Source organism: Chaetodon auriga, chromosome 4, assembly GCF_051107435.1.
Source record: "Chaetodon auriga isolate fChaAug3 chromosome 4, fChaAug3.hap1, whole genome shotgun sequence".
Lineage (NCBI taxonomy): Eukaryota > Metazoa > Chordata > Actinopteri > Chaetodontiformes > Chaetodontidae > Chaetodon > Chaetodon auriga.
The window spans coordinates 10,918,481-10,926,470 of NC_135077.1; positions in this window are offsets into that span (position 1 = coordinate 10,918,481).

A 7,990-nucleotide genomic window follows, 5' to 3' on the forward strand; every position below is an offset into this window, starting at 1 on the left:
AGATTTCACAGCCCAGTGACTCTGTCACTGTGCACCTGCTCACTGAGACGGTGGGAGGGAGGAAATGAGAGGAAAGAGGGAGGTGAGGTGAGGGGGTTTTGGGGTAAAAGGGAGTACAAAATCCATCAAGAGAGAATTAGGGTGAGCAAAGGAATGCATTCTGCTGTGGAAAAAAAAAAACACCACACAATACCCTATCATCACAGCTGACGATGAGTGTGCCACTCTGCATTTTACCATACATAAGCATATGGCCAAAAGCATTTAGACACCCAAGCATGTCACCTTTATGTGGCTCTTTAACATCTCACTCCAAAACCATAAACATTAAAATGTCACTGTAACGGCCTCCACTCTTCTGAGCATGTTCCATTTTTGCAGAGATTTGCTCCCATTCATTCACAACCACATTAATGAGGCTGGACGTACTTGAGGTCAGTCTTCCAGATCCTCATGAGGATGTTTGTCCAGGCTGAGGTCAAGAATCTGTGAGGGCCAGTCCAGTTCTTTCACACCACACTGGATTATCTTTAAAGACGTCAGTTTGTGCACGGGGGCACTGTCAGGTTGACGCAGTAAAGTTTCCACAAAGTTCCAGAAAGCTTGCTATTGTTGAAAATAGCAATAACACAGCCTCTTTTTTTCTAGAAGACATTTTGACTGATCAAAGCAGGAAAAGCACCAATCTTCCTAATAACGTTAACAATGGCTCCACTCTATAAAAGTGTCCCAGTAAGCCATGACAGTGAGGCAGTGGGCCAGCATGAAGGAACACCAGGACCCTCAAACAGCACTTTTTCACAGCAAACATTTTGACAGCAGAAAAGGCAAAGGCAGGCAAAGCAGAAAAAGCACAGGTGGAACGACTGGCATTAACAATGGCTCTGTTCCATTAAATGTCCCAGGAAGCCTCTCCAGGGAGCCAACATGCACAATACCAAACCCCAGAACTGGCTCGCCTAAACTGAATACAGCCACCATTAATGTTATTAATCACACCTGTTCTTTTCCTGCTTTGGCAAAAAAAAAAGGCCCACTGACGCTGCTGAAAGCGACTCAGCCATCATTAATTGTATTATTTACATCTGTTCCTTCTGTGACACATCAAAATGTCTTGAAAAAAGTAGCAATAAGACTTTCCTTGATTCAAGCTAAGTGGCCTAGTTCATGATCAAAAGTACATGTCAGTGTGTTGACAGGAGCTTCCACATCCACTATTAGAGATGTTTTCCTCCTGTTCAGTGCAGCTCTTGTGTCACTCAAGCAGAATTGCGAATGATTAAATCACCATGCTGGAAATAATGGAGTATCATATTAAGACGATGCTCTCTCTGTCTCTCTCTCTTTGGTCTCCTCTGTCTCTTTCCATCGGGATGTGAGAAGAAAGGCAATAAAAAAAAAAGCGAATTAGAGGGAGACCCAGGTGTGTCTAAATCTTTAATTGGATTTCTTGTCATCTCTTCTTCAGTGAAATGAAACATTAAGGTTTGCTTGGCTTCACCTCAACTCTGGTAATTGTTTTGTGGTATTTTTGTGAAATGAAAACAATGTTTTGTGTGAAAATGTTTTGTGGGTTTGCATGATGTTGTCCAGAACTTTGTATGTGTGGGAGTGTGTGTACATGGATATGTAGGCGTGTGTGAGTGGATTTGTTTTGAACATGGCTGTGTGTGTGTGTGTGTGTGTGTGTGTGTGTGTGTGTGTGTGTGTGTGTGTTTGAAATAGAGATGGAGAAAGCCAGAGATGAGGGTGGTGGGTGAGCGTGTTATCTTGCAAAGCAGACATTTTTAGCATAGCTGTGACTATAAGGTCAGCGTGAGTCCTGTGTTTTAGCCCCGGGATGAAAAGCTAATAGCAGAGTAATGACAGAGAGGGAAACTGCAAACAGAAGATAAGGTGGACAGAAACAAAATGGCCATCGCTGAGAGGGCTGATTACAGAGCCAGTGAGTGAGCATGAGGAAAGGAAGTAAAGAGAGAGAGAGAGAGAGAGAGAGAGAGAGAGAGAGAGAGAGAAGGTGGGAGAAAATAGGATAAATTATATAGAAAATTGATGGATGGATGGATGGATGACAAGGTGAACCTGTCTTTTCGGTGACCGACAGAGCACAAAATTATGCATCTGTCACTGTTATATTTATTATGAAATGAAAACGTCTGTTTTCCAAAGAGAGAGAGAGAGAGAGAAAAAAAAAAGCTGCCTGGTAAATGATAGCTGAATGACATCCAGCTGTGGTTTTACATTTCAGGCAGCATTCGCATATTATTCCACATGTTCTCCCACTATTGGAAATGTACTGAAAGTCCAAGTTTCAAGTCAGGAAGGTCTTTGATCTGTATCTGGGTGAGCCAGAGTCACATGAAACATGTTAAAGATGGAGGACGTACAGAGAGGCTTTGTGTGTGGGTCAGGAAATAAACAGCAAAACAAATAAGACACGAGGAACAGAAAGAGTGGAGTCACTGGAATATTTTGAATTCACCAATAGGAACGTGCTGCAGATATTTTGATGATGGTGTTTGTTCTCCCCCTTGTGGTGATTATTACACATTACACTAAACAGAAACATGACTGTGAGACACACTTTACTCAACTGGAACAGATGCTGTGAAGTGCATATTTAAATTTCAGTCTAAAAAACAGACACAATACATGATTGTTGTTGATGGCACAAAGAAGCTTGGAACATTTATATATAAGCAGCCTTATGATGTTTTCGCTCATACTGTGTCAAAAACATGTTGGTTCTCTAGCTTCTAATGTTTTGTTCCATTTACATAAATGATTGGACACAAGTACCACTCCGTATGATGCAATCTAATACAACATCTCTAATTACAGCCTCAAACATTACCATTAGGTTGGATTCAGATATGAACATGATGAAAACTGTTGATTGATTAAATTGATATAAGACTGGTTGGTGTTTAATTTAATGGCTGCTGTAGTGGATTGCATTACTGCTTTACATGGTTAACTGCTAACTCTGTGTCCATTGATAGCTCCTGAACGGCTCATACGACACTGACAGTGTTTAATACACATTGAAGTGAAGGGGAAGTTTTGAAATGTGAAATGTCTAAGTTTGCTGCAAATGTTCTGACTGCTCACCTGTGGTTTTAGATGCCTAAATATGTATGAATACCACAGAAAGACAGTTGTTATTCCCTGAAAATACTGGCCTGAATACTAAAATGAACTTTTGTTATGAGTCTAGACGTCACTGCAACTCCAACCCGGTCCTGCATGTTTAAGCACCACATCCGAGGTATCAGACACATCTTTATGGGGGATTTAGTCCAACCCCCCTTTCTTCAAATTGTAGTCATTTTCTTCCTGGATTACTATACCACCCTCATTACTCGGCTCCTGTCACAGGTTAACAAAGTTGCTCTGTCGTGAAGGCTGCATGCTCCACTTGTTAAACCTACTAAAATTCTTCCATCTCAACTTCCTCTCCTCTATGGTCAGCTGTGTATGCTATCCTGGAGCAGTTGTGGGAGGATCTGGCCCTGCAGACCTCCAGGCTGCTCTCCAGCAGCTACACATAAGCCGGTTTATTCATATTCCACTACCAGATGCTTGGCTGTCCTTTCCTTTTCGTGCTAGCGGTCATCACTTCACACAGTCGTGACCACTGACTCCTGGCTTCCCAACCAAGAAATGACCTTCCTCATCTGGGCAGAATTCACTTCTGGCCTTTGGTGAGCGAACGCTCATCCTTCATATCCCAAATGCATTTTCTCACTGAATGTTTTCTCCTCCCAGCCTTCCGTTCTAGTAAAAATGTTGAATTATATTCATACTGAGATGTGTTTCTAATACAATATCAATAAGGGTTGAGTAAAAATAGAAACACCTCTCAGCAGTTCAGTTAAACAGAACCGCCTCCACAAACACTCTGAGGCCTGATAGTTCCTGTTTGTGCGCTGCTGACGGTTATCACCTCAATAATAATATTAAATAATAAAACATACATCTTTTGTCTAACGAGTGAAAGACGGGAAAGAGCTGACATCTGGTTATTTCTTTTGTAATACTATTATATTTCCACTAGGGGGCAGAACAGAACACTTATGGAAGCAGAGCAATAAAAATGAGCCCATTTATTTTATCATGAAGCCATGTTGCTTCAAGTGCTTTGTATTCCCTGTTTAATTCAGTTTTATTTATCATAAGCAGGCACGAACTTAGTATTTATTTAGCTAGTTTATGATATATTTGCAGCCCCCCCAAAACTAAGGTATACATCAGATCATTTGCCTTCTGTTTGGATCATGCAGAGCCCTGCATGATCCAAACTTCCTCTACTTCCTCATCTTTGCCCTTTTTTCACTTCTTGCGAATCTTAGCATCCCCACCCTCTCTTTCTTTCTAACTCTCTCTCTCTCTCTCTCTCTCTCTCTCTCTCTCACACACACACACACACACACACACACACACACACCATGACCACCACAGCTCTCCACGGGAGAGTTCTGTCATGGTCTGTAGATTGGGTGTCCCAGGGTGATTAACTATTAATATGGAGCTCAGGTAACACACCTGATATGTGGGAGGGTGGAGGAGGTGCAGGGGATAAAGGCAGGGACGGGGAGAAGGAGGGACAGGGCGGGGAGAAAGAGAATAGCAGAGGAAGACTGAGGAGGAGAAAAGAGAGAGTGACACAGAGAGAAATGGTGTGCAGGGGAAAACTAGCAAAGAGAGAAATGATGAGCGAGTGTGAAGGCACGAGCCAGTTAACCGACTAACACACACTCCCAGTCTACACACAGGCCATTTCTGGATTGGAGGGCTGACTGGCCCAGTAGCCAATAGCAAAGAACAATATTGTGATGACTCAGGGCATAGCTGAGGAAATGGGATACTGAGGGCTGTGAATGTGTGTGTGTGTGTGTGTGTGTGTGCATGTGGAGGGCAGATGCATAGACAAATGGATCACTGTGAGAGAAGAAACATCCATTTGTCTTTAACAACACACATCGCGGCTCTGCTCTCCAACGCGCCCCCCCCCCAATTACTTTGCATTCCCCTCAGTTTATGGGCATGTGCATGCGTATGTTTACAATGTAAACAGACCTACTTCTTTGTGTCAGCATAATTACAATGGACTAAATTCTTTATCTCCATCTTCTCAGCCTGATAAGCATCTGTCCTCTCTCAATTGTTTGCCGGTTGGGAGTTAACCCCCAAGCCCCTTTTTACAAAACCTTCCCCGCAGGCAAACACGAGCTCTTTCTGCTCCATACCCACAGTGCAGAATGTTTAAGGTAAATGAATGAGCTGGTGAATGAGGATGAAGCTATCTATAACGCACACACAAGCGACTGATGCTGTAATAATGTGCTTCAGCCGAACAGCTAATTATACTTCTGATTATTAAGCTATGTTAAAAAGCGTTTTCGCCACTATGGTTTTAGTAGAATGAAGTGCTGAATTTCAGCACCGTCAGGAACTTTATCTTCCAGCCCTCAGTCATCAATCTTTCAGAAGCGCGCGCGCACACACACACACACACACACACACACACACACACACACACACACACACACACACACCCACGCACACACAAAAGGTGACTGGGTGAAACAGACAGGTATAGCTGTATGTTGATATAATGATCATATGTAATCAGATATTTGACATGCAATAAAGAAATGGAACTGCCTTTGTATAATACCAAGTTTGACTGTTTTTTTTTCTTTTAATACCATCAGCCTCACACAGAAGCATTTACCTGTTTATTACAGTTTATTACAAATGAGTGCACACTTTATATTAAGGGTCCATGTTTTCATTATAAGTGGTTTAAAAGTTGTAATTTGAGGCTGTTCTTGCTTATGTCTTTAAAGTTTTACAGATCAGCTCTAAGCCATTAAAAAGCCATTAACTTTCAGGTTGCCAGGTTTTGCTGATTTACTGCTTTTCTTGTTTTTGATATTATTTGTAAATTCATTATCTTTGAGTTTTGGACTGTTGCTTGGACCAAAGAAACAATTTACACCTTGGGCTATGGGAAATTGTGATAGGTAAAACAATAATCAGTTCATCCTAAAACAAAATCCGTTTAAAATAAAAAAAAAAATTCAATCCATAATGAAAATAATTGTAAGTTGCAGCTGTAAAACTTTTACACCTCTTATAATATGTGCCTGATAAGCTGTGGTGGAATGAAACTGCACTCATGCAAATACTGTGTCTAAGTACAATTTTGCCATATTGTACTTTTACTTGAGTATATTCCATTTTATGCTACTTTATTCCACCACATTTCAGAGGCCAATAGCTCCACCTTCACCAGCTGCAACACTGAAGTGATGTCAGTGTCAATGAATCAGTAATCATAGCTCTATATAATACATAATATAATTAATATTTAGAATACATTATTCTGTAACTTTTGTCCTCTTAAGAGTTTGAATGAAGGACTTTTACTTGCCACAGAAGATTTTTACACTGCAGTATTGCTACTTTTACAAAAATAAAGATCCACTAATGCTTACAACCACGTTTCCAAAAAAAGATGGGATGCTGTGTAAAATGTAAAAAGAAATAGAATGTGATGATTTTCAAAACACTGAAAGACAACAGAGCAAATGTTAAAACCGAGAAATTTCATTGTTTTGAAAATTATATCTTCCTCCTTACAATTTGATGTCAGCAACACGTTTTAAAAGAGTTGGGCCAGTAGCAACAAAAGACTAGAAAAGCTGTGAAATGCTGAAAGAAAACAGCTGGTGGAACATCTCACAGTGAATCAGGTTAACTGGCAACAGGTGAGAACATGATGGGGTATAAAAAGAGCCTCCCAGAGAGGAGGAGTCTTTCTGAAGTAAAGATGGGGAGGGGTTCACCACTCTGTGACAGACTGTGCTGGCAAATAGTGCAACAACTTAAGAATAATGTTTCTCAATGTAGAATTGCAAAGAATTTTGTGATTTCATTGTCTACAGTACATAGTCTCATTAAAAGATTCAGAGAATCAGAAGAAATTTCTGTTTCTGAGGGACGAGGCCGAAAACCAATACTGGACGGACGTGATCTTCGGGCCTCAGACGGCACTGCATTGAAAACAGACACGATTCTGTAGTGGACATCACTGCATGGGCTCAGGAACACTTCCAAAAACCATCGTCTGTGAACACAGTAGTTCGTGCACATGGCATGGGTCACCTGCACATTTGTGAAGGCGCCATTAATGCTAAACTAGAAGAAGAAAGAAGAAGAAGAAGAAGAAGAATCGGGGGGAGACATTCCCCTTTATTTGTCACACACACATGCGAGCACGACGGCACACGGCACACGAGGTGAAATTTAACTTCCGCCTTTAACCCATCCTGGTCGTCCTTCCTCCGTGGCAGACCAGGAGCGGTGGGCAGCCAGACCGGCGCCCGGGGACCCATCTTCGGCGTCACCATTGGTCAGGTGGTGATCTTCTTGCATGTTTTTAGTGGGGGTATATTTTACGGAGGATACCCCAGGTGAACACGGGGAGAACATGCAAACTCCACACAGAAAGGCCCTCCTCGAGCAGCAGGCACCAAAGGCATGGTGGAGGACACACCCGGTGCCTGCAGCGAGAATCGAACCCGGGACCTTCTTGCTGTGAGGCGACAGTGTTGCCACCGTATATATATATATATATATATATATATACACACACACACACACACACACACACACACACACACACAGGTTTTGGAGCAACATATGCTGCCAAGGCCTTACTTCATCAAAATGACATCAGTTGGTCTCCTCAGCTCCCAAACACTCACAGTGTTGCTCAAAGCAGAGGTGATGCAGCAGAGTGCTCAACATGAGCCTGACCCAACGTTTTTGAAAAGTGTTGCTGGCTTCAAATTCTACATCATTTCCAAAAACAATTACATTTCTCAGTTTCAACATTTGATGTGTTGTTTTTGTGCTATTTCAATTGAATATGAAGTTTCAATGTTTTGCATATCATCATATCTTGTTTCTATTTACACTT